General features: G+C 40.8%; 1 protein-coding gene across 1 annotated transcript in view; it reads right to left on the bottom strand.

Moving 5' to 3' along the window:
- LOC135714984 (uncharacterized) overlaps positions 1-25,849 on the bottom strand; it is a 101,996-nt gene extending 76,147 nt beyond the window's left edge. The window contains exon 1 of the mRNA XM_065238388.1: positions 25,551-25,849. The gene's annotated coding sequence lies outside the window, so the exon portion shown is untranslated. The remainder of the gene's footprint in view (positions 1-25,550) is intronic.
- Positions 25,850-26,271: the final 422 nt, after the last annotated feature.

Below are 26,271 nucleotides of genomic sequence, written 5' to 3'. Positions count from 1 at the left end.
GATCCAAATGTATTTTATTAGGAAGATTCAACTATGTTATTGCCTCCGGGTCCAACCTAGTACATAATGCAATAAAAGATAAAAATAAACCTAAACACATCTAAAGCATACCATAATGTATCATACGTGACTGGGCACCAAAAACAACGAAATTGACTTCATTTGAACTAGAAACGACAAAAATAAACAATTATTCTATCGAAACCCGAACAACCAACATTCCACGCATAGTTTTCTCCAGTCAATTCCAGTCACACAGTAACCAGATATGATCGACTCTTCCTCCATACCACCCTCATCTCTGCCTGGCTGGCACTTCTATCATCATTCGCTATTATTCACTTCGATCATTCAAAGGCCACGCTATAGTGGGATCGAAACTCGAACTCCCGAAAAATGACTGGAAATTCATTCACTTCTTACACAACAATTAGCTTTTCATCTCCGTGATGAACTAGCCTTCGGGTAGCTTAACAAGCTCTCTCTTTAAATTGGGGCATAAGCCAATTTTTCTTCCGTTTTACTTCAATTTTCATTACGTCAACTTTTAGTACAAATTTTTGAAGATCAGTTTGCGTGGAACTACTGTATAGTGAACATGTGTTTCTGGGATTTCCTTGATGTTTTCTTTACTTCTACCAAAAATTATGGAATTAATGCCAAGATTTACTTCAAATTTTGGCTAAGATTAACTTGGAATGATTCTTCCAATAATTCACTGAAGCTTCCTTACATAATTGTATATCTCCATAGAATTTCCATTCAATGCACCTCGGAAAAGTATTAAAATTCTGCTCAAAATTTTCTATATTCTTTCCAAAATGTCCTTGGAATTATTCTTGTTCTCCTAAAAATCTCTTTTTTGAAACTGTACCCTTAGGATTCACCTGAAATTTTATACTCAACGTATATTTTAAAATTTAAGATCATGCCTGCAAGTTTCTAGATTTTTCAGAACCCTGAGATTTTTTATACTAGATCGTGGTTTTTATTCTGTTTTGGAGAAATTTCCAGGATTCTGATATAAGAGAAATTTAACGAAATTTATCGAAACTCTAGAAACATCACGTAGAAAAGTTTGATAGCTTCGGATCATGAATTATTTTACTAGCCTTATTTTCATTATTATTCCAGTAGTACTCTTCACAGGATTTCTTTTGATTAGAATCTTCTCAGAGTTTTTTTTTTCATAAGGGTCTAATATAATATGGATTAAAGCTTTGTATTTGTATTGGACACTTTTAAGTTTACAAATTCAAGTAATAACCCGATTTTGATAGCACTTTTTTTGAAAAGCTTTTCTAATACTGCTCCAAAGTATACCATAAACATCCATCTTGAAGATGAATGAGAAAGTTTTTAAATTACGGTTTTGTTACATTATTGAGAGCTAAAAGTCTGCCCCGCGGAGGGACAAAATTGAGTCATTACTGTATTGCGGAACTGTTACAGACATGTAAAATCAATGTAAAAGGGTAATAATTTTGCAATTTTCTATCAAATGTGGGCATGTCAGCATTTCTAAATGCATAAAACATAGACAAATCTGCAATATTTTGCGATATTTTATGATCCGGAGTTCACTAAACTTTTTTTAAATTCCGAAATTGATCAAATTTTCAACATGCACTGGCATGTTGATAATTTTTAAGGTTCAATTTACTTTGATGCATTTTTAAAAAATTCAAAAGCAGTTTTTTTCGACGCATTATTTTAGATTGCAAAAAGCTCGCGTTATTTTGTGTAAAATATCAAAAGGAATCGAATAGTGAAAGCTTTTTTCAATCTGAAATAATGCGTCGGAAAAAACTGCTTTTGAAATTATCCAAAAAGCAGCAAAGTAAATTGAACCTTAAAGTTTATATCTTGTAAAGCTTCATAGTTACGAAAAATTGTATGATTTCAAACATTGACTTTTTAAAGCACTTTGGCAAAAAAATAATTATGATGGAAAATTTTAAAATTGCTCCGATTTTTGGATTCTAGAACCAGACAAAATCAACATTTTGGTACTTCAGTTTCATAGTTACGAGCAGAGTTGTTAACGGTCAGTTTCGTCAGGGACAATTGTTGTATCCAAGACAGATACGTATTTCGACTACAATGTGCAGTAGACTGATGCAAAATTTGATATTTTTGCTCGACAGTGCTCAAACGGTTTCAAATCAGATCCTGATAATCCTCCCAAAATTTTTTGGTAAGAAACTGACTTGGCACAAACCATTCGAAGTTTATATGGAAATTAATATGGGAAAACTAACCTTTTTATCCATTGTCTTCTACCCATTTTCCATATTGCTTTTTTGAAAAGTTCTATAACTATTCTTACGGTAAATTTTCTAAGCTAAAACTTTGCGAAATATCGTTTTTCAGTCAAATGTCAAATTAAATAGTTATTAATTGTTTAAGAGATAGATAATCTTATGGCATACAGCGGTGCCGGTGGTGTAGTGGTAAGCGTGTTTACCTCTCACCCCAGCAGGCTTTGGTTCAATCCCAGTCGGCGCCACCGGGATGTTCTGAGGCATAACATCTCTGATCACGCCTTCCTTCGGATGGGAAGTAAAGCCGTTGGTCCCCGGTTCATGAGTTGATGGGTCTATAGGTAGGGTCCAGGTGTGGGAGCTGCCTTCCTGGCGTCGCACGGAGGGGTATTTGACAAATCTAGCTGGCCACAACCCATTTTTTCAAAGGGGAGCTAACTGTCAATGCAGTAGTGCATTGAACACGTTAATAATAGGTGAACAATACCCTATAATTGTTTTTCTCTTTTTCGTTTCTGTTTGCTTGCTGTAGCAGTTCAAAGTTGGCTTACGAGTTGGTCGTGTGATTTCGTGCAATTTTGTTTCACGTCGTTGAGGACTCTGGACAAGCGTCTGTCAAATTGATTCTTTGTCTGTCAGAAATAAGTCTGCTGGAATAGCAAGTTTATTTGAAAATCTTCCATCTGTCAAATTTAAGTAAAAATTCACCAAATGGAACACAGCCGTAATAACTTGAGCACAGAATCGTTTCTTGTTGTGTTTGTCGTATTAGATGCTAGATAATAACTTCTTTTATCGATATGTGTGCTGAAAATACCTGGGCCGAGTGGATTCAAGGAGAAAGTCGACGAAGAGAACCTTGTCAGTGTTACTTAGGACCTAATGCAATGTTCAGCTTGAATTGTTTCACTTAGCTGTAAACAGAAAATCGATGAAGAGAATCGAAAAAGCAGGCCCTTTTGAATGCTCACTGTCGAATTTTAGAACCTAGCACTGAAAAAAACTCGACGGTACCTCTGTTTATGCTAAGAGATAAGCATTGCAAGTCCCTCCTACTTGAAGAATTATGCAAAAAAATGGGGTTGTATAAACCGTTCTATAGCATAATTTTCCAAGTAGGAGGGACTTTCATAGCTAATCTAAAAGCATAAATATAGGTACCGTCTGATAATTACAGTGCTTGGTACAGAAAACTGTAATCTGTGTAGAAAAATCCTTTTTATCACCACATAAACACCCCGTTCCTGTTTTCTTATGCAAAATAATGAATGTGCGTTCACAAAACGCACGAAATCTTAAAAAAAATCATGTTAAGATTTTTTTTAATTCAATCAATAGATTAAAGATGTACCGAGAATTAAATGGAGGGATTTCAAGCTAAAATGTTCTGATCGATATTGACTATCAATACCGAAATTTAGCATAAATGTCCAACCCATTTTGTGTGGTGTGTGCTGCTGCCTTTCAGTGTTGCCCAATGATTAGGGAACTTTCATAAATAACGTAGTAGTTGAGGGAGGAGAGTTTAACGGCGCCGGTGGTGTAGTGGTAAGCGTGATTACCTCTCACCCCAGCAGGCCTGAGTTCAATCCCAGTCGGCGCCGCCGGGATGTTCTGAGGCATAACATCTCTGATCACGCCTTCCTTCGGATGGGAAGTAAAACCGTTGGTCCCCGGTTTATGAGTTGATGGGTCGATAGGTAGGGTCCAGGTGTGGGAGCTGCCTTCCTGGCACGTCGGTAGCATTGGTGCTCAGCATGGAAAACAAGATCGACGGAAAAAACAAACCAAAGGAAAAAAAAAAGAGGGAGGAGAGGTGTTTCAGAAGTTGGGACCAGCCATGTATTAGGTGTATTGCAAAACACGCTCCGAGGGGGAAGGGGGGTTAATTGGTCAAAAATATACGTAATTTATGGATGGCCGTAATTTTACTTCCAAGGCTGTGTCGCAATGGGTGAGTTTAATTTAACTCGTGGTAAAAAGTGACAGATGAGTTATCGAATAGCCCTGCTATACGAGCGTGGTTATTTCGGACCGACTAGAAGTTAAATTTTGGTAACCGTGGCTGAGGTCTGTTTGAAAACTGATCAATTTCCGGCATTTTCGAAATGTCACGTTTAAACACAAGTTAAATTTAACAATTGGCAATTGGCAATTGGTCACAGCCCAAGAAGTATTTCTCGATTACTTTTTCGAAGGAACGTATCAGCTTTTGTAAACAACGCATTTGATCGTCGATTTGGTGTAACTGGTAGCTCGTCCACGCATGCTAGTACTACCATCAGATAGGGGGAAATTTTCCCCTACCTGATATAGTTGTGTTAGTATGTGGGCCGAGCTATTAGTTATGCCAAACCAACGATAAAATGCGTTGTTTACAAAAGCTGATATGTCCTTCCTAAAATTAATCGAGATTTGTAGTTATCATTCAGGTAAGGAGCGCTTGCGCCATCGAGGCGACGCCGCTACCGCTGCCAATGATCTCGACGGGAACGACGCGCAAAGTTCGAGGTGCAAAACTCGAACTCTGCGCGCTTGACATGAACCACCTTCCGCTGCTGATGATGCTGCTGCTGCTGCTGCTGCTGCTGCTGCTGCTGCTGCTGCTGCTGCTGCTGCTGCTGCTGCTGCTGCTGCTGCTGCTGCTGCTGCTGCTGCTGCTGCTGCTGCTGCTGCTGCTGCTGCTGCTGCTGCTGCTGCTGCTGCTGCTGCTGCTGCTGCTGCTGCTGCTGCTGCTGCTGCTGCTGCTGCTGCTGCTGCTGCTGCTGCTGCTGCTGCTGCTGCTGCTGCTGCTGCTGCTGCTGCTGCTGCTGCTGCTGCTGCTGCTGCTGCTGCTGCTGCTGCTGCTGCTGCTGCTGCTGCTGCTGCTGCTGCTGCTGCTGCTGCTGCTGCTGCTGCTGCTGCTGCTGCTGCTGCTGCTGCTGCTGCTGCTGCTGCTGCTGCTGCTGCTGCTGCTGCTGCTGCTGCTGCTGCTGCTGCTGCTGCTGCTGCTGCTGCTGCTGCTGCTGCTGCTGCTGCTGCTGCTGCTGCTGCTGCTGCTGCTGCTGCTGCTGCTGCTGCTGCTGCTGCTGCTGCTGCTGCTGCTGCTGCTGCTGCTGCTGCTGCTGCTGCTGCTGCTGCTGCTGCTGCTGCTGCTGCTGCTGCTGCTGCTGCTGCTGCTGCTGCTGCTGCTGCTGCTGCTGCTGCTGCTGCTGCTGCTGCTGCTGCTGCTGCTGCTGCTGCTGCTGCTGCTGCTGCTGCTGCTGCTGCTGCTGCTGCTGCTGCTGCTGCTGCTGCTGCTGCTGCTGCTGCTGCTGCTGCTGCTGCTGCTGCTGCTGCTGCTGCTGCTGCTGCTGCTGCTGCTGCTGCTGCTGCTGCTGCTGCTGCTGCTGCTGCTGCTGCTGCTGCTGCTGCTGCTGCTGCTGCTGCTGCTGCTGCTGCTGCTGCTGCTGCTGCTGCTGCTGCTGCTGCTGCTGCTGCTGCTGCTGCTGCTGCTGCTGCTGCTGCTGCTGCTGCTGCTGCTGCTGCTGCTGCTGCTGCTGCTGCTGCTGCTGCTGCTGCTGCTGCTGCTGCTGCTGCTGCTGCTGCTGCTGCTGCTGCTGCTGCTGCTGCTGCTGCTGCTGCTGCTGCTGCTGCTGCTGCTGCTGCTGCTGCTGCTGCTGCTGCTGCTGCTGCTGCTGCTGCTGCTGCTGCTGCTGCTGCTGCTGCTGCTGCTGCTGCTGCTGCTGCTGCTGCTGCTGCTGCTGCTGCTGCTGCTGCTGCTGCTGCTGCTGCTGCTGCTGCTGCTGCTGCTGCTGCTGCTGCTGCTGCTGCTGCTGCTGCTGCTGCTGCTGCTGCTGCTGCTGCTGCTGCTGCTGCTGCTGCTGCTGCTGCTGCTGCTGCTGCTGCTGCTGCTACCTGCTTACCCGCCGTCCGAAGCGAAAATGAGTTGAGGCACATTAGCAGCGCTGTTTTATAACTTTTCTGATTCAAGCAGCACGATGTGCAACCAAAATGGTACTTGCTTATGAGGACTGGGTTTGGGGAGAACGTTTATTTCATGAAAACAGTGATAAAATTATCGCTTTTTATATGTCAATTTTTAAAACAGTTTTTTTTATGAAAAATTGAAAAAAAAAAAAAGTTTATTGCAACAGCTTACGAAAGGTATTTCCTATCGATTGGTGTATTCGGATTTAATTTCATCTATAAATGACAAAGCTTATAGCGTTCAAAAAATTACAACTTTTCGTGACGGTCGCAATTTTAGATTTTCGATTTACCCCCAATACCTTCCTGTAAGACGTAGTCTACGTCAAAAACCACGTAAAAAAAACCGTGTAAAAAAGACTTGAGTGTACGTGATATTCGGGAAAATCTGGAAATTATAACTAAAATTTTCCGAAAAAATTAACCACCCTGAATTTTTTGAATTTCTGTTGTTGTTTATAAAAACTGTGAGAAAATTTTCATAACATTCTGAGACCCTTCGCGCCAAAGATGTTCGATAATAATTAAAAAAATGAATCCCAATTATTATTAATATTATTATTGACGCTTTAAATTGCATCCACCTTGATTTAGTTTTTTAAAAGAATCTGTCGACATCACTAACGAAAAAATATTGTACATTCAAGGCTCCATAGAAGCACTGCAACGAACAAAAGTAGCTGTTTTTGATAAATTTATTGAAATCAACCACACGCTTTTTTTTTTTGTTCCAAATTCAAAATAAATTACATTTCATTTTAACCTAGGTGCTCCAGTTACTGCAGTAACGTATCAGCCTTAATTGTTATGATATATATCTAAGTGTTTTTACATTGTTCTTGTCTTGGCAATTCAGTATTTTAAACAGGTTTTTCAACCTGCATGTCAGTATAACAATTGATATCTTAAAACTAAAAACTAAAACTAAATCTTATCTAAGTATAAAGGGAATTAATCGTTGCAATTGAGGATTGCAACGATTTTTGCCGGAAATTATTGATCAATTTGTTGGACATTTGTTCTAAAGTCTCAACATTCGAAATTCTATGTACTTCGGTAGTAGTGTACCAGGGAGGCAACTTCAAAATTATTTTCAGAACTTTGTTCTGAATCCTTTGAAGTGCTTTTTTCCTGCTAGTGCAACAACTAGACCATATTGGCACAGCGTAAAGCATGGCCGGTCTAAAAACTTGTTTAAATATTAGAAGTTTATTCGTCAGGCAAAGTTTGGATTTCCTGTTTATAAGAGGATACAAACATTTTATATATTTGTTACATTTGGCTTGAATGCCCTCAATGTGATCTTTAAAATTTATATTTTTTCAAGTATTAATCCAAGATATTTCACTTGGTTTGACCAGGAAATTGGAACTCCGTTCATAGTGACTATGTGACTACTACTAGGTTTCAAAAAGGAAGCTCTAGGCTTGTGTGGAAATATTATAAGTTGCGTTTTGGAAGCGTTGGGAGAAATCTTCCATTTTTGTAAATAAGAAGAGAAAATATCTAAACTTTTCTGCAGTCTGCTGCAAATAACACGAAGACTTCTTCCTTTAGCGGAAATGCCTGTGTCATCAGCGAACAAAGATTTGTGGCAACCCTGAGGCAAATCAGAGAGGTCCGAAGTGAAAATTTTATACAATATAGGCCCAAGAATGCTACCCTGAGGAACTCCTGCTCTAACAGGTAGTCGATTAGATTTGGAATTTTGATAATTTACCTGCAGAGTTCTGTCAGTTAAATAATTTTGATCTAATTTCATAATATAAAGTGGAAAATTAAACTTTTTCAATTTAGCAATCAAACCTTCATGCCAAACACTGTCGAATGCTTTTTCTATGTCTAGAAGAGCAACTCCAGTTGAGTGGCCTTCAGATTTGTTTGAACGAATTAAATTGGTAACTCTTAAGAGTTGATGAGTAGTTGAATGCCCATGGCGAAATCCAAACTGCTCATCTGCAAAAATTGAGTTCGTATTGATGTGAAGCATCATTCTATTCAAAATTATCTTTTCAAAAAGTTTACTTATTGAAGAAAGCAAACTTATTGGACGGTAGCTAGAAGCTTCAGCTGGATTTTTATCCGGCTTCAAAATTGGAACAACTTTTGCATTTTTCCATTTATCAGGAAAGTATGCCAAATGGAAACATCTGTTAAATAATTTTACCAAGAAAGACAAGGTACTCTCTGGGAGTTTTTTGATGAGGATATAGAAAATTCCATCATCACCTGGAGCTTTCATATTTTGAAACTTTTAAGTTATAGACCTTACTTCGTCCAAATCAGTCCCCCAGGAATCATCAAAAATATTTTCCCGAGAGAAAATATTCAGAAAATCCCGAGCAACCTGATTCTCAATAGGACTAGTAAGACCCAAACTGAAATTATGGGAACTCTCGAATTGCTTAGCAAGTTTCTGAGCTTTTTCCAAATTTGTGATCAAAATTTTACCACCTTCTTTAAGCGCTGGAATAGGCTTTTGAGGTTCTTCAAAATTTTTGTGAGTTTCCAAAAGGGTTTGGAACTCGGGTATAATTTAGAAATATTATTTTCAAAAGTTTTGTTCCTGCGGCTGCTGCTGCTGCTGCTGCTGCTGCTGCTGCTGCTGCTGCTGCTGCTGCTGCTGCTGCTGCTGCTGCTGCTGCTGCTGCTGCTGCTGCTGCTGCTGCTGCTGCTGCTGCTGCTGCTGCTGCTGCTGCTGCTGCTGCTGCTGCTGCTGCTGCTGCTGCTGCTGCTGCTGCTGCTGCTGCTGCTGCTGCTGCTGCTGCTGCTGCTGCTGCTGCTGCTGCTGCTGCTGCTGCTGCTGCTGCTGCTGCTGCTGCTGCTGCTGCTGCTGCTGCTGCTGCTGCTGCTGCTGCTGCTGCTGCTGCTGCTGCTGCTGCTGCTGCTGCTGCTGCTGCTGCTGCTGCTGCTGCTGCTGCTGCTGCTGCTGCTGCTGCTGCTGCTGCTGCTGCTGCTGCTGCTGCTGCTGCTGCTGCTGCTGCTGCTGCTGCTGCTGCTGCTGCTGCTGCTGCTGCTGCTGCTGCTGCTGCTGCTGCTGCTGCTGCTGCTGCTGCTGCTGCTGCTGCTGCTGCTGCTGCTGCTGCTGCTGCTGCTGCTGCTGCTGCTGCTGCTGCTGCTGCTGCTGCTGCTGCTGCTGCTGCTGCTGCTGCTGCTGCTGCTGCTGCTGCTGCTGCTGCTGCTGCTGCTGCTGCTGCTGCTGCTGCTGCTGCTGCTGCTGCTGCTGCTGCTGCTGCTGCTGCTGCTGCTGCTGCTGCTGCTGCTGCTGCTGCTGCTGCTGCTGCTGCTGCTGCTGCTGCTGCTGCTGCTGCTGCTGCTGCTGCTGCTGCTGCTGCTGCTGCTGCTGCTGCTGCTGCTGCTGCTGCTGCTGCTGCTGCTGCTGCTGCTGCTGCTGCTGCTGCTGCTGCTGCTGCTGCTGCTGCTGCTGCTGCTGCTGCTGCTGCTGCTGCTGCTGCTGCTGCTGCTGCTGCTGCTGCTGCTGCTGCTGCTGCTGCTGCTGCTGCTGCTGCTGCTGCTGCTGCTGCTGCTGCTGCTGCTGCTGCTGCTGCTGCTGCTGCTGCTGCTGCTGCTGCTGCTGCTGCTGCTGCTGCTGCTGCTGCTGCTGCTGCTGCTGCTGCTGCTGCTGCTGCTGCTGCTGCTGCTGCTGCTGCTGCTGCTGCTGCTGCTGCTGCTGCTGCTGCTGCTGCTGCTGCTGCTGCTGCTGCTGCTGCTGCTACCTGCTTACCCGCCGTCCGAAGCGAAAATGAGTTGAGGCACATTAGCAGCGCTGTTTTATAACTTTTCTGATTCAAGCAGCACGATGTGCAACCAAAATGGTACTTGCTTATGAGGACTGGGTTTGGGGAGAACGTTTATTTCATGAAAACAGTGATAAAATTATCGCTTTTTATATGTCAATTTTTAAAACAGTTTTTTTTATGAAAAATTGAAAAAAAAAAAAAGTTTATTGCAACAGCTTACGAAAGGTATTTCCTATCGATTGGTGTATTCGGATTTAATTTCATCTATAAATGACAAAGCTTATAGCGTTCAAAAAATTACAACTTTTCGTGACGGTCGCAATTTTAGATTTTCGATTTACCCCCAATACCTTCCTGTAAGACGTAGTCTACGTCAAAAACCACGTAAAAAAAACCGTGTAAAAAAGACTTGAGTGTACGTGATATTCGGGAAAATCTGGAAATTATAACTAAAATTTTCCGAAAAAATTAACCACCCTGAATTTTTTGAATTTCTGTTGTTGTTTATAAAAACTGTGAGAAAATTTTCATAACATTCTGAGACCCTTCGCGCCAAAGATGTTCGATAATAATTAAAAAAATGAATCCCAATTATTATTAATATTATTATTGACGCTTTAAATTGCATCCACCTTGATTTAGTTTTTTAAAAGAATCTGTCGACATCACTAACGAAAAAATATTGTACATTCAAGGCTCCATAGAAGCACTGCAACGAACAAAAGTAGCTGTTTTTGATAAATTTATTGAAATCAACCACACGCTTTTTTTTTTTGTTCCAAATTCAAAATAAATTACATTTCATTTTAACCTAGGTGCTCCAGTTACTGCAGTAACGTATCAGCCTTAATTGTTATGATATATATCTAAGTGTTTTTACATTGTTCTTGTCTTGGCAATTCAGTATTTTAAACAGGTTTTTCAACCTGCATGTCAGTATAACAATTGATATCTTAAAACTAAAAACTAAAACTAAATCTTATCTAAGTATAAAGGGAATTAATCGTTGCAATTGAGGATTGCAACGATTTTTGCCGGAAATTATTGATCAATTTGTTGGACATTTGTTCTAAAGTCTCAACATTCGAAATTCTATGTACTTCGGTAGTAGTGTACCAGGGAGGCAACTTCAAAATTATTTTCAGAACTTTGTTCTGAATCCTTTGAAGTGCTTTTTTCCTGCTAGTGCAACAACTAGACCATATTGGCACAGCGTAAAGCATGGCCGGTCTAAAAACTTGTTTAAATATTAGAAGTTTATTCGTCAGGCAAAGTTTGGATTTCCTGTTTATAAGAGGATACAAACATTTTATATATTTGTTACATTTGGCTTGAATGCCCTCAATGTGATCTTTAAAATTTATATTTTTTCAAGTATTAATCCAAGATATTTCACTTGGTTTGACCAGGAAATTGGAACTCCGTTCATAGTGACTATGTGACTACTACTAGGTTTCAAAAAGGAAGCTCTAGGCTTGTGTGGAAATATTATAAGTTGCGTTTTGGAAGCGTTGGGAGAAATCTTCCATTTTTGTAAATAAGAAGAGAAAATATCTAAACTTTTCTGCAGTCTGCTGCAAATAACACGAAGACTTCTTCCTTTAGCGGAAATGCCTGTGTCATCAGCGAACAAAGATTTGTGGCAACCCTGAGGCAAATCAGAGAGGTCCGAAGTGAAAATTTTATACAATATAGGCCCAAGAATGCTACCCTGAGGAACTCCTGCTCTAACAGGTAGTCGATTAGATTTGGAATTTTGATAATTTACCTGCAGAGTTCTGTCAGTTAAATAATTTTGATCTAATTTCATAATATAAAGTGGAAAATTAAACTTTTTCAATTTAGCAATCAAACCTTCATGCCAAACACTGTCGAATGCTTTTTCTATGTCTAGAAGAGCAACTCCAGTTGAGTGGCCTTCAGATTTGTTTGAACGAATTAAATTGGTAACTCTTAAGAGTTGATGAGTAGTTGAATGCCCATGGCGAAATCCAAACTGCTCATCTGCAAAAATTGAGTTCGTATTGATGTGAAGCATCATTCTATTCAAAATTATCTTTTCAAAAAGTTTACTTATTGAAGAAAGCAAACTTATTGGACGGTAGCTAGAAGCTTCAGCTGGATTTTTATCCGGCTTCAAAATTGGAACAACTTTTGCATTTTTCCATTTATCAGGAAAGTATGCCAAATGGAAACATCTGTTAAATAATTTTACCAAGAAAGACAAGGTACTCTCTGGGAGTTTTTTGATGAGGATATAGAAAATTCCATCATCACCTGGAGCTTTCATATTTTGAAACTTTTAAGTTATAGACCTTACTTCGTCCAAATCAGTCCCCCAGGAATCATCAAAAATATTTTCCCGAGAGAAAATATTCAGAAAATCCCGAGCAACCTGATTCTCAATAGGACTAGTAAGACCCAAACTGAAATTATGGGAACTCTCGAATTGCTTAGCAAGTTTCTGAGCTTTTTCCAAATTTGTGATCAAAATTTTACCACCTTCTTTAAGCGCTGGAATAGGCTTTTGAGGTTCTTCAAAATTTTTGTGAGTTTCCAAAAGGGTTTGGAACTCGGGTATAATTTAGAAATATTATTTTCAAAAGTTTTGTTCCTCAGGGCAGAGAATCGCTTTTTAATTTGTTTTTGCAAATCCCGCCAGATAACCTTCATGGCAGGATCGCGTGTTCTTTGATATTGTCTCCTACGGACATTTTAAAGACGGATCAAGAGCTGAAGATCGTCGTCTATTATGATTGAATCGAATTTAACCTCGCATTTTGGTATTGAGGCATTTCTAGCTGCAACTATAGAAGTAGTCAGAGATTCAAGAGCATAATTAATTTCATCTTTGGTTTGCAAAGGAATGATTGGATCGAAGTTATATTCCATAAATGTTCGATACTGCTCCCAATCAGCTCTATGGTAATTGAAAGTAGAGCTGTTGGGATTACAAATTATTTCTTGGGATATTTCAAAAGTTACTGGAAGGTGATCAGAACCGAAGTCAGCATGGGTAACCAGTTGGCTACAAAGTTGACATGAATCAGTTAAGACTGAATCAATAGTGGAGGGATTTCTTGCAGAAGAAAAGCATGTTGGGCTGTTTGGATATTGAATAGTGTAATAACCTGCAGAACAATCATCAAACAGAATATTACCATTGGAATTGCTTTGAGCATTATTCCATGAGCGGTGTTTTGCATTAAAATCACCAATAATGAAGAATTTAGACCTATGACGGGTAAGTTTCTGGAGGTCACCCTTGAGAAAATTCTTTTTCTGGCCTACGCATTGGAATGGCCAATAGGCAGCTATAAACGTAAGTTGTCCAAATTTTGTTTCAACAGAAACTCCCAAAGTTTCAAAAACTTTGGTTTCAAATGAAGAAAGAATTTTATGTTTGATTCGTCTATGAATAATGATGGCAACGCCACCACAGGGTCCATCAAGACAATCATTTCTATAAATCAAGTAATTTGCGTCCTTCTTAACCTTATGGTCAGGTTTGAGGAACGTTTCAGTTATAACGGCTATACGCCCGTTATGAACTCTCAAAAAGTTAAATAGCTCGTCTTCATTATCTTTAAGAGATCGAGCATTCCAATTTACAATATTTAATGCTTTAAAATCCATTACTGAATTTTAAAGTCATGACAATATTATTTGCAAATTTTACTCCAGTTTGAATAGCATCAAACATGGAGTTAGATTTAAGCATATCAGAAATCATGTTAATTAATGATTTCTGTAAAAATTCTATTTTAGGGGCAGTAATGCTTCCTAAGTCAAAATTGTCAAAATTTCCGTTAGAATTACTTTGGTTAGTATTTTGATTTCTACCCGCTGCAATAGCAGCATAGGTAGCTCCATCAACTCGCTGAACATTGTTAGCAGCGAGGGGAGTAGGTACAGATTTTTTTTTTTTTATTCTTTATTTAAGAGATTTTTAGCCTTAGGCTAGTTCATCTCTAAGTAGGTACAGATGAAAAATTTGAAGCAGGGGTGATATTTGTACCTACGGGTACGAATGTAGAATTTGTTCCTCGCTGACCGTTGTTAGAGGAATTTGTACCTGGTCGGAAACGTTGAGCGTTTCCTACCTGTCGCTTAGAACGAGATTGTAGGATCGCTTTGCGAGTCTTACATTTCCAAAAATTGGATTTGGGGTTTTCACCACAATTTGAACATTTGAATTTCTTAGGATCTTCCTTCACAGGACAGTCGTCCTTTGCGTGAGAGGAATCACCACAATTCATGCATTTAGCTGGCATGTAGCAATTTTTAGTTCCGTGATCCCATCCCTGGCACTTACAGCACTGAGTGAGGTTTTGGAAATTTCCTCCAGTCTTCCTAAAGTGTTCCCACTTCACTCGGACATGGAGCATAAGGCTAGCTTTTTCTAAGGCCTTAAGATTGTTTAGTTCACTAGACTTGAAGTGAACTAAATAAAAATCATTAGAAATCCCGTTGCGCGAATCGCCAGGACGGGATTTCATTTTCATTTTGATTACTTGGAGTGACACAACTCCAAGTAATTTTGCCAGTTCATCTTTGATCTAATCCAGGGATTCACCACTGGGCAGTCCTTTCATGACAACCTTGAACACACGTTCAGTTTTGGTGTCGTAAATAAAAAAAAATTGTGCTTCTTCTCAGTAAGATACTTGAGAAGACATTTAAATCCGTCCAAGGTTTCAGCCAATACACGGCATTCACCCCGACGTCCAGTTTGTAGTGAAAACTTAACTTTCACGAAATTCAAAAGTTCCATGCGAAGAGCATGGAAATCGGAAGTGGTTATCACAATAGGGGGAATCTTTTCCGTCTTGGCATTAAGCCTGGAAAGTTTACTAGATTTTTTCTTGGATGATGGATCATTCTCATCATCCGTGAGCAAATCAAATTGATTACTCAAATTAATTTCATCAGAAGGGGGGTCAAGAGTTTGCCCCTTTCTTTTGCGTTTAGGCGGGTGGCAGTAAATTTTTATCCAAATCGACTTCCAAGCAGATTACTATAAGAATCTGAAGGATCGAAGAGGAATTTTCCAAATCGATATCCAAGAAGGATTACCTCGGGTAGGGTCCAAACAAGGATCGAAGAGGAATAAGAGTTGAACAAGGTAGAAAAATTTTTACAGGTTGAGCACTGAAAAGTGCTGTTTAAATTTGTTGTAGCTTTAGGTAGTAGTAACACTTCATTCTGCAAAAAGCAAATAGATCCGCACGGCAAGAGAGCACGATGCGGACTGATCAAACACACGCTGATGCTTACAATGGTCGACGGTAAGGTTTGCAACGCTGCCACGCAAACGAACTCTACGATGAGATGTTACATATGTGGAGCATCTAAAGATTTTAATAATCTAGAAATTATAAAAGAAATTAATCCAGAAGCATTAAACTTTGGTCTCTCGGTGTTACATGCAAGGAACCGTATCTTTGAAAGTATGCTGCATCTTTCGTATAAACTACCTAAAAAATATGGAGGCTGCAGTTACAAGAGGATAAAGATATCGTAAAGCAAAGTAAAACTAGAATACAAGATGAATTTAAACAAAAACTAGGCCTTCTAGTGGATGTACCCAAGTCAGGATTTGGAAATACGAATGATGGTAATACCAGTCGACGTTTTTTCGCAGAACTAACTATTTCAGCCGATATAACTGGTATTGATTGCAATTTACTCTATCGCTTCAAAGTTATTCTGGAGGTTCTATCTACTGGCCATAAAATTGACATCGACAAATTTTCTATTTATACAAAAGACACCGCTAAACTGTATGTGGAATTATATCCATGGCACCCTATGACGCCCACGATTCATAAAATATTGATACACGGTGGGATTGTTATTGAAAATGCACTGCTTCCCATAGGGCAGCTTTCAGAAGAAGCAGTAGAGGCCAGGAACAAGCACATTCGATCATGTCGTGAGAATTTCGCCAGGAATTTTTCTAGAGAATCGTGTAACAGAGACGTGTTCAATAGGCTACTTCTTGACTCGGATCCTCTACTTTCAGGTATGCCGTTTTCTACGAGTTATAATAGTATGATAATCATGTAAATTTTCGTTTTTCACTAGGAATGAGACAAACACCGCGAAAGAAATCCAAACCCTTCTTAAAGGAGTCTTTGGAAATGTTGTTGCCAGCTGAACCTACAATTGATCATTTTTATACAGTCTCTAATTCGGATGAATTGTCGGATAGCACGGAAACATCATCTGAAGGAGAACCGTGGTCATGTTCAGATTAGATTATGTGTTTTTAGTTTTGTTGTGCTTGTTCATAGTTTGTGATTATTAAATATGCTTGTTTCTTTTGGCATAACCTGAACGTTTTTCATTTTATTATTATTTTAAGGAACACATTGCTTGCCAGTTACACTTAATAGCGAGTTAAAGGTGTGAAAAATACCTTCGTATACCAAAAATACACCAATGTATGGTACTGGTACTTGGTTTTAAGTCTGAGAATATATCATGCATGTGCTCATAGTACCATTATATAGGTGGTAAAATATCATTAGTAGCAGTTTTATGATTTTTTTCCGGTGTAACAAAAGAAAAAATGTTGAAAAGTTACCCTCAATATCCAAAGTTACACCCATGCATGGTACTGGTAGTTGGTTTTTTTGTCTAAAAATATACCATGGTCTTAGTACCATTATGAAGGTGTCAAACAGGTTCGGTAACTTTTTAACATAATTTTTTAGTGTAACAAAAAATGGAGAAAAAAGTGGTGGACAGTTACCCAAGTAAACCATAATTACACCTATTTACGGTACTGTTAACTTGTTTAAATCTTAAAATATACCGTGCATATGATCATAGCACCGTTCTAGAAGTGACAAAACATCTATTGTAGCAGTTTTAGGACTATTTTCCGGTGTAACAAAAAGGAAAAAATATTGTGAAAAACTACCCTCATAATTCAAAGTTACACCCATTTACGGTACTGATAATTGGTTTGAAGACTGAAAATGTACCATGTATATGGCCATAATGCCGTTTTAGGGGTTTAAAAATACCTTTCGCAACAGTTTTTGGACTATTTTTCAGTGTAACAAAAAGAAGAAAAATGTGGTGGAAAGTTACGCTCATTATCCAAAGTTACACCCATGTACGGTACAGGTAATTGGTTTTAGTCTGAACATATTCCATGTATATGGTCATAGTACCATTATAGACGTATTAAAATTACATCTGAAATAGTTACAACGAAAAAATTGTTTTGGCCAGCTAGATTGCTAGATTGATCCGTGCGTCGGTAGAATTGGTGCTCAGCACGGAAAACAAGATCGACGGAAAACAAATCAAGGAAAAAAAAATCTTATGGCATGATCAAGCAGCTGTTCTGTGGGCAACACTGTATTCTGCAGTGTGACATAGTAGCCATGATATTTGTGCTCTATTCTTCGCACCAGCATAATGATGTGGTGAATTGTTAGATAGATATCAACAAAAACATAGGTTTTCCTATAGTAATTCCCATATAAACTTGAAATGGTTTGTGCCAAGTCAGTTTCTTACTAAAGTAGTTCAAATTTTGGGAGGCTAATCAGGACCCAATTTGGAACCGTTTGGACCCAATTTGGAACCGTTTGAGCACTGTGGAACGAAAATTTCAAATTTTTCATCAGTCTATTGTGCAGTCTTCATCAGTGTCAATCCCACTAAAGGCGTATCCTGTTTTAAACATGATTTTCATGAGATAACGGGTATAAAAATGTTTACCGAGCGGATGAGTACTTAAAACATCTTAAAATACAGATGCAAGTATCTCAAACTGTATTAACTGACAAAAAACACTGAATAATATAGGTTCGAGCAACAACAATGGAATTCAATATCCTTTCAATCTTATAAAAGCTAAATAAAGTTGAAATTTGGTTTGATTAGAAGAATCTGAGAAAATGAATCATAGAACTTTAAAATATAGTTCATAAATTATTATTTCCTCAAATGACCAGAACGAGATATTTTATCTCGGACACAAAAAAAATCCAAGAAAATGTGATTGTTACTTCATTAAAGAATTTTCAGGTTTGTCTCTCACTACTGGGACTTGATTTGATTATTTGTATTTTAAGACTTGTGGAAATGATACAAATCACTACAAAAATTTATAATTCAGTATTTCGAGATATTTTAAATAGTTTAATATCCCGTTCACATAACAGCGTATATCACGTGATATACGCTGTCTTGCAATGAGCACTAAGACATCTAGTTTTCACTGGAAATTTTATGTATGAGTGCTCAAGAATCTAGGTGTTATTTTGTACTCAAAACTTACTTTCACCGATCATTATAACACAATTATTATCAGAGCTAACAACATGCTTGGTTTCATAAAACGTTACTGCTGTAACTTTCACGATCCGTATACGATAAAAACATTGTTCATTGCTTATGTAAGTTCGATATTAGAATATTGCAGCAGAGTTTGGTCTCCTTTTTCAATCACACACCAAGAACGAATAGAGTCCGTTCAAAAGCAGTTTCTATTGTATGCACTCCGCAAGTTAGGTTGGACTGTATTTCCTCTGCCATCTTACACAGCTCGGTGTATACTCATAAATATCCAAACATTAAAAGAGCGTCGTGAATTTACTATGATTTCTTTCGTAAACGATATCGTATCACATCGCATTGATATTTGCTACAAATCGTCATCGTACGAATTATGCCAAAATTGGACCCTTGAACCAAATGATGGATACATATAATAAACACTGCGATAACATTAACTTTACAATGACAAATAACAAATTAAAGCAATATTTTAATTCCTCGCCTCGGAGAAAAGCGCTCCGCTGGTGGAATGAAGATACGAAGAAGGTAGTTCGACGTGTAAAGCGGCTCCCCATCAGACGCCACGACAGAGAGGAGGCCCTTTGTCACTACCGTGAACTACACAACCAATGCCGACAAAAAATCCGAGATGCCAAGCGATCCAGTTGGATGGAGTTCCTGGAAGGGATGAACGCATCGCAATCCTCGGCCGATCTCTGGCAGCGAATCAACGCCCTTAGTGGGAAACGACGCACGAAACCACTTCACGTCCAGGTTAATGGTTCCACGGTTTCCGATCCGGAAACGGTAGCTGATGAACTCAGTACCTACTTCGCCGAGCTCGCAACCATTGACAAGTATGACAACAAGTTCAAGCAGAAAACCAAGCCATCGATCGCATTCATCGCAGACTTCATAGCACCCCCCGACACCGCCAGTACCGGAACGGGAAGTCGGCGGGACCCGACGAAACCGGATATCCTCTACTCAAGAGGCTACCGGTATATTATAATTACAATTCAAGAGTAGAGAACAGTATAAAATCTGATCCCAAAACGTTCTTTAACTTCGCGAACGAAAAAATGAAGTCATGTATATTCCCATCAGGCATGCTAAGATAAGTAATTATAACGGAATTTAAAGGAAATAAACCAACACGCTCAAAGCTCTTCATAAAGGTATTCCGTTAAGAGGTTCGACAAATTTAAAAGATCTATTTGTTTATTTATGTCGTCAAGCAAAAGTACCAGAACATGCTCCTATTTTTCAAAATAGTTCGGAGACATGTTTTCCCATGCAGAAATGATTATTGAGACTAATTAAGTAAAATAGCAACATTTTTGCTTATTTCGTTTACATATAGAGGAGGCAATGTCCAAAATGTCGTACAATGAAGTTTTTCGAATAAAACATAAGGTGCTATAAGTAATAGGGCTACAAAATGGTGAGTTGACAACCTGGAAGGAGCGGAATACCTAGCCCTGGTCCTCACAAGTTCCTACTTCACGCCTCCTCGAGTCATATGATAACAAAAGACTACCAGCTGAAACATGGACACAGCTGGTTGGCGTAGCCTAGGCAATGTTGCCAGTCCGGCAATAGCAAAGTGAAGAGGTGCGACGCGAACACTGGCGCGGTAACCATAGTACGGTGATAGAGGAAATGCTTCACCAAACCTGAGCGTCTGCTCACCATGGAGGTGCGGCTCAAAACGGCGTCTGTTCTCCATGTTAGGAGCGGCTGATCACCGTCCTAGTCCCAGTGTGGGACTCTAAACAGAGCTGTGCACGATGGTCCCCGGCGAGACAGGGGGTTGGGGCAGGCCCAACAAGCCGCCCTGGAAAAAAAACAAAGTTTCAAATACCGAAGAAAGAAATACGGATCGGAACAATCGGCACAGACCTACGTGACGAAATAAGGACTACGATTGGAAACTCGGAACATGGAACTGCAAATCGCTCGGCTTCCCGAGTTGCGATAGGTTAATCTATGACGAACTTCAACCACGCAACTTTGAAGTCGTAGCACTGCAGGAACTTTGCTAAACGGGACAAAAGGTATGGAAAAGCGGGCATCGAGCGGCTACTTTCTACAAGAGCTGTGGCACCACCAACGAGCTGGGAACCGGCTTTGTAGTGCTGGGTAAGATGCGCCAACGCGTGATTGGTTGGCAGCCGATCAACGCGAGGATGTGCAAGTTAAGGATTAAGGGCCGTTTCTTCAACTACAGCATCATCAACGTGCACTGCCCACACGAAGGGAGACCCGACGACGAGAAAGAAGCGTTCTATGCGCAGCTGGAGCAGGTGTACGACGGCTGTTCGCAACGGGACGTCAAAATCGTCATCGGTGACATGAACGCTCAGGCAATGTATAGACCGGCAATCGGGCCAAACAGCCTGCATGCCGTATCGAACGACAACGGCCAACGATGCGTGAACTTTGCAGCCTCCCGGGGTATGGTAGTTCGAAGTACCTTTTTCCCCCGCAAGGATATCCACAAAGCCACCTGGAGATCACCTGACCAACACACAGAAAACCAAATCGATCACGTTCTAATCGACGGGAAATTCCTCTCCGACATTATCAACGTCCACACGTACCGCAGTGCGAACATAGATTCGGACCAGTACCTAGTTGCAGTATGCATGCGCTCAAAACTCTCGACGGTGCATAACACACGTCGAAGTCGAACGCCACGACCCAACATTGAGCAACTACGGGACACCGGAGTTGCCCAGGACTACGCGCAGCAGCTGGAAGGTAGTGCAACCCACGGAAGAGCAGCTTGGCGCAGCTTCTCTTGAAGATGGCTGGAGGGACATCCGTTCAGCCATAGGTAGTACTGCTGCAGCGGCACTAGGTACTGCAATCCCGGACCGAAGAAATGACTGGTTTGACGGCGAATGCAAACTGTAAGTAGAGGAGAAGAATGCAGCACGGGCGAGAATGCTGCAACACCGCACGAGATTGAATGTGGAGCGATACAGACAAGCGCGGAACAGACAAAACTCGGTTTTCCGAAGGAAGAAGCGTCAGCAGGAAGACCGAGATCGCGAGGCGATGGAAAATCTGTACCGCGTAAACGACACACGGAAGTTCTACGAGAAGCTAAATAGTTCGCGCAAAGGCTACGTGCCGCAAGCCGATATGTGCAAGGACTTGGACGGTAACCTTCTCACGAACGAGTGTGAGGTGATTGAGAGGTGGAAGCAGTACTATGACGAGCACCTCAACGGTGAAGCAGCAGAAAACGAAGGTGGCACGGCAACAGACCTTGGAGCACGCGCAGAAGACGATAGGCTACCGGCCCCTGATCTTCAAGAAGTTGAGGAGGAGATCGGTCGGCTGAAGAACAACAAAGCAACTGATGTAGATCAACTACACAGCAAAAAAAGTTGTTGAATATTACATCGAAACTGCTGCAACCAGGTCAATCCATCGGTTGTGTAATATCACATTGTACGATGTACATCGATTTTGCGAACAAAATTACATCCATTGATGTAATATTGTATCTGCTTTTTGCTATTACATCATTATTTCATACATCAGCTTGAATTACGTTGATCGATATTACATTTTTTTTTGCTGTGTACCAAGTGAGCTATTGAAATACGGTGGTGAAGCACTGGCTAGAGCGCTGCACTGGGTAATTGCCAAGATTTGGGAGGAGGAGATATTACCGGAGGAGTGGATGGAAGGTGTCGTATGCCCAATCTACAAAAAGGGCGACAAGTTGGATTGCTGCAACTACCGCGCGATCACACTGCTGAGCGCCGCCTACAAGGTACTCTCCCAAATTCTATGCCGCCGTCTGTCACCATATGCAAGAGAGTTCGTGGGGCAATACCAGGTGGGATTCATGGGTGCCCGCGCTACCACGGACCAAATTTTCGCGATTCGGCAGGTTCTGCAGAAATGCCGCGAATACAACGTGCCCACACATCATTTGTTCATCGATTTCAAATCCGCATACGACACAATCGATCGAGATCAGCTATGGCAGATTATGCACGAGTACGGATTTCCGGATAAACTGACGCAATTGGTCAAGGCGACGATGGATCGAGTGATGTGCGTTGTTCGAGTATCGGGGACACTCTCGAGTCCCTTTGAATCTCGAAGGGGGTTACGGCAGGGTGATGGACTTTCGTGTCTGCTGTTCAACATCGCGTTAGAAGGTGTGATCAGAAGAGCTGGGATAGACACGAGTGGCACGATATTCAGGAAGTCCATCCAGCTCCTTGGTTTCGCCGATGTCATTGACATTATGGCACGGAACTTTGAGATGATGGCGGAAACGTACATCAGACTGAAGGCTGAAGCTAGACGGATTGGGCATCAAAGACAAAATACATGAAAGCAAGAGGTTCTAGGGAAGACAATGTTAGCCTCCCACCCCGAGTTCAGATTGACGGTGACGAAATCGAGGTGGTCGATGAGTTCGTGTATTTGGGCTCACTGGTGACCGCCGAAAATGATACCAGCAGAGAAATTCAAAGACGCATTATGGCAGGGAATCGTGCCTACTTTGGACTCCGGAGGACGCTCCGGTCGAATAAAATTCGCCGCCGCACGAAGTTGACTGTCTACAAGACGCTGATTAGACCGGTGGTCCTTTACGGCCACGAGACCTGGACTATGCTCGTGGAGGACCAACGCGCCCTTGGTGTTTTCGAACGGAAGGTGTTGCGTACCATCTACGGTGGAGTGCAGATGGATGACGGAACGTGGAGGAGGCGAATGAACCACGAATTGCACCAGCTGCTGGGAGAACCATCCATCGTCCACATTGCAAAAATTGGGCGACTACGGTGGGCTGGGCACGTCGTAAGAATGCCGCACGACGACCCAGTGAAAATGGTTCTAGAAAGCGACCCAACAGGAACAAGAAGAAGAGGCGCGCAGCGGGCAAGGTGGATCGACCAAGTAGAAGGTGACCTGTGGACCCTTCGCAGACTACGAGGCTGGCGAACTGTGGCCATGGATCGAGTAGAGTGGAGCAGAGGACAACAAGGCCTTAGCCTGATTGGTAAGTAAGTAAGCTATAAGTAAAAACATGACTTTACTCGTTCTCGAGATATAGACAAAGCGTTCCCACATTACGCTTACATGCAGCGTGAGTAAATATGAGAATGAGACAGAACAAGAGAGAATGAGAGGGAAATAAAAGTAAACCTTATTAGACTAAACTCTTTCTAAATAGAAATTTGCGAACAACGAGGTAGGAAGGAATTTTGAGATGTGGTGGTAAATTTTGGAATTTTTGCATGGGAAATGTGGTCGAAGTAGTCTGTATTTGTACCGAATTAGGGAAAATATGGTCTTAAGGACATATCTCCCGAATTGTCCCATTCATGTGGTGGTTGTTACATCCAATTCGGTTCAGTGGTTACCACGAAACGGGAGTCGCATACAAAAACATTTTCCTATCTCGTTGAGCTGAGTCAAATTGTATATGACACTCTGGCCGGTTTTCCAAGTAACATGTACATTCTTCTTTGTAAGAAATATAAAAAAAAATTATTACTGAGTTAAGCGACATCTGTTCCCCTCTTGTCCTCTGGTTACACCTATGCCGCGAAGCATAACTGTTGATCACGAATTGTAAATCTATTTTTGATGACATTCGGAGTTATGTAGGACGTAGCCGATTCTATGTGAAATGAGTGACGATTATACGCACAAATCTAATTGATGGTATCAAAAAACGATGAACGAGCAACAACAAAGGTAATGCGTGGCAAACTCTCCCTGCGTCTCTACATGATTATATAACGGTAAAGTAACAGGGTGGCCAGACCTACCGATTTATCGATAGTGCTACCGATTTTGGAATTGCCTACCGATTTTCGAGTTGCCTACCAATTTGTTAATTGTCAACCGATTCACAAGTGAATTAATCAAAACTTCGGATTTTGGACTTTTCCTACCCAAAACTACCTATTTTTAGTAAAAGTGGGAATTGGTAAAAATTACGTGTTTTTCATGAATATGTACACACGTGTAGGGGGGGGGGTGCCCTTCTCACAAGTTAATAGAAATCGGTAAACAAAAAGAAATGCAACTAAAAAAATGAATGCTACAGATATTTAAGAAAATAAACTGGCCATGGAACACTCAACATTATTTTATTGCATGCCGTTACTGATCACCCATGAATTCTTTACTCGTTTTTTTGTCTGTCATTCACAAATTATATATGCTATTTTTGTTTGCAATAATTATGTTTAATTCCATTTGAAATGAAGCAACTCTCAGTTCCCTTTTTCTCCAACAGTGATCAGTCATTTTTTAGACCAATATTCAAAAGCTGAAACATGTGTTTCAATAGTAAAACAGTTAAGAAAATCTTGAAATAATATACACGTGGGCTGATAGCAATACAAACTGAAGTAACGTGAAGGTGAAAGTGGCTGTCTTGTAGGAGGTGTCCGAATTTCACCAGTAGACTGAGTTTTTTTCCAAGGTTGTTGTTACTACATGTTTTCTTTTTCTTTTTTACTCTGCAAAAAGATCACGTTGAATCTTATTGTCCAGTTCAGAATTATTTTATCATGTTAATAATTTCAACAAAAAAAATATTTTTGAACTCATATTTTTACTCCCATAACTAAGATTGTTTAAGAATTTAGAAATGAATTGAATTTTTTCTTCAACATAATCATAGTAAATGCATATTGATACATAGTATTAGTAAATCGTTCCAGTACAATTTAAATAAGCTTTATAGGATTTAACTAAAACTAAGCTAAATGATCGTCATAAACAACACGATATCAATACATTTTGAGTAGAATAGAAAGCTGTATAGATTACTACAAAGCTAAAACTGTCACGTTTCCGCATAACCAAATTTCAAAGCTAACACTGTTAGTAGAAAAATAGCTGTAATTTTCAATCACTAACACACAATACACGAATGATTCGATCACCCCTAATAATTAAATTGTAGTAGCACCTGAGATGGCTAAATTGAACTATTCATTCATTTATTAAGTTCACGAACAACCTCTTCTAAGCGTTAATACCGCAAACCTTATATTAATTCTGGTAGAAGCTAACATGCAATGACAACATCTATTTATACGCATGAATATGAATCAGACTGCGGATATGCTGCCTGCAGAATGGAATACAAAATCTGCATTCTTAGTCATGACGGTCAACGGCTACCTACTGATTTTTTTTTTCTTCTTATTTTTCAACACCTGGTTTCTAATTTAAATACATACACTCAACAAAATATTTGTGAGAAAGCTTTTTTTGTGAAATGTTGATAACATGTACTTACATTAAGTTTAAATGTTTCTTGAATAGTTAATTTTCACTGTTTTACAGCATCACATCAGATTTTAATTTCCACTCTTGGTGTACGGAAGCGAAACTTCAGGAATGATTTTTTCACACAGGATTGTGATTATTTGTGCCACATTCTCACAAATTATCTTCTGTAAAACATTGCGTTACTTGGAAGTGGCTATGAACTCAATTTGCAATGTCTTACTAAAAATAATGGTTAAACTCAACCCCAAAATCTACACTATGTATTGAGTATGACTTCTTCCGCCAATACTAATAAAATTTAAGGGTTGCATCGCGCAAATGCTATGTTTTATTATAGGGTGAAAAAGCTTTGTACACAAAGACGGCTTCCTAGCAGCCCTTCAGAAACAGTAAAACGGCAGGACACACTCAAAACGTTGTTAACATCGGTGATGCATTGAAATGGTGAACACATACAAGTATTTGTTCAAGGGGCGCGTAAAGCAATATTCGGTGTAATGTAATATATACGAGTCCTCCTTTTGAGTTGCAATGAGCAATCACATAACAAATGTAATTTATTTAACTAATTTATCCTTTTTTATTATTTCTCTACATGAATTGGGACTCAATACTCAGTTGTTTAAGTCTGGAGTAAAATTAGGTTATAGACTCAGATGCACAGTCCCTCTAGAAGTAGAATTACGTATATAACTGTCCAGGATAAGCTTATAGTAAAAATATTATAT

This window comes from Ochlerotatus camptorhynchus, unplaced genomic scaffold (genome assembly GCF_037179485.1).
Source record: "Ochlerotatus camptorhynchus isolate MF236.1 unplaced genomic scaffold, CSIRO-AGI_Acam_v1.1 ptg000771l, whole genome shotgun sequence".
Classification (NCBI taxonomy): domain Eukaryota; kingdom Metazoa; phylum Arthropoda; class Insecta; order Diptera; family Culicidae; genus Ochlerotatus; species Ochlerotatus camptorhynchus.
This window is presented reverse-complemented; position numbering and strand designations above follow the sequence as displayed.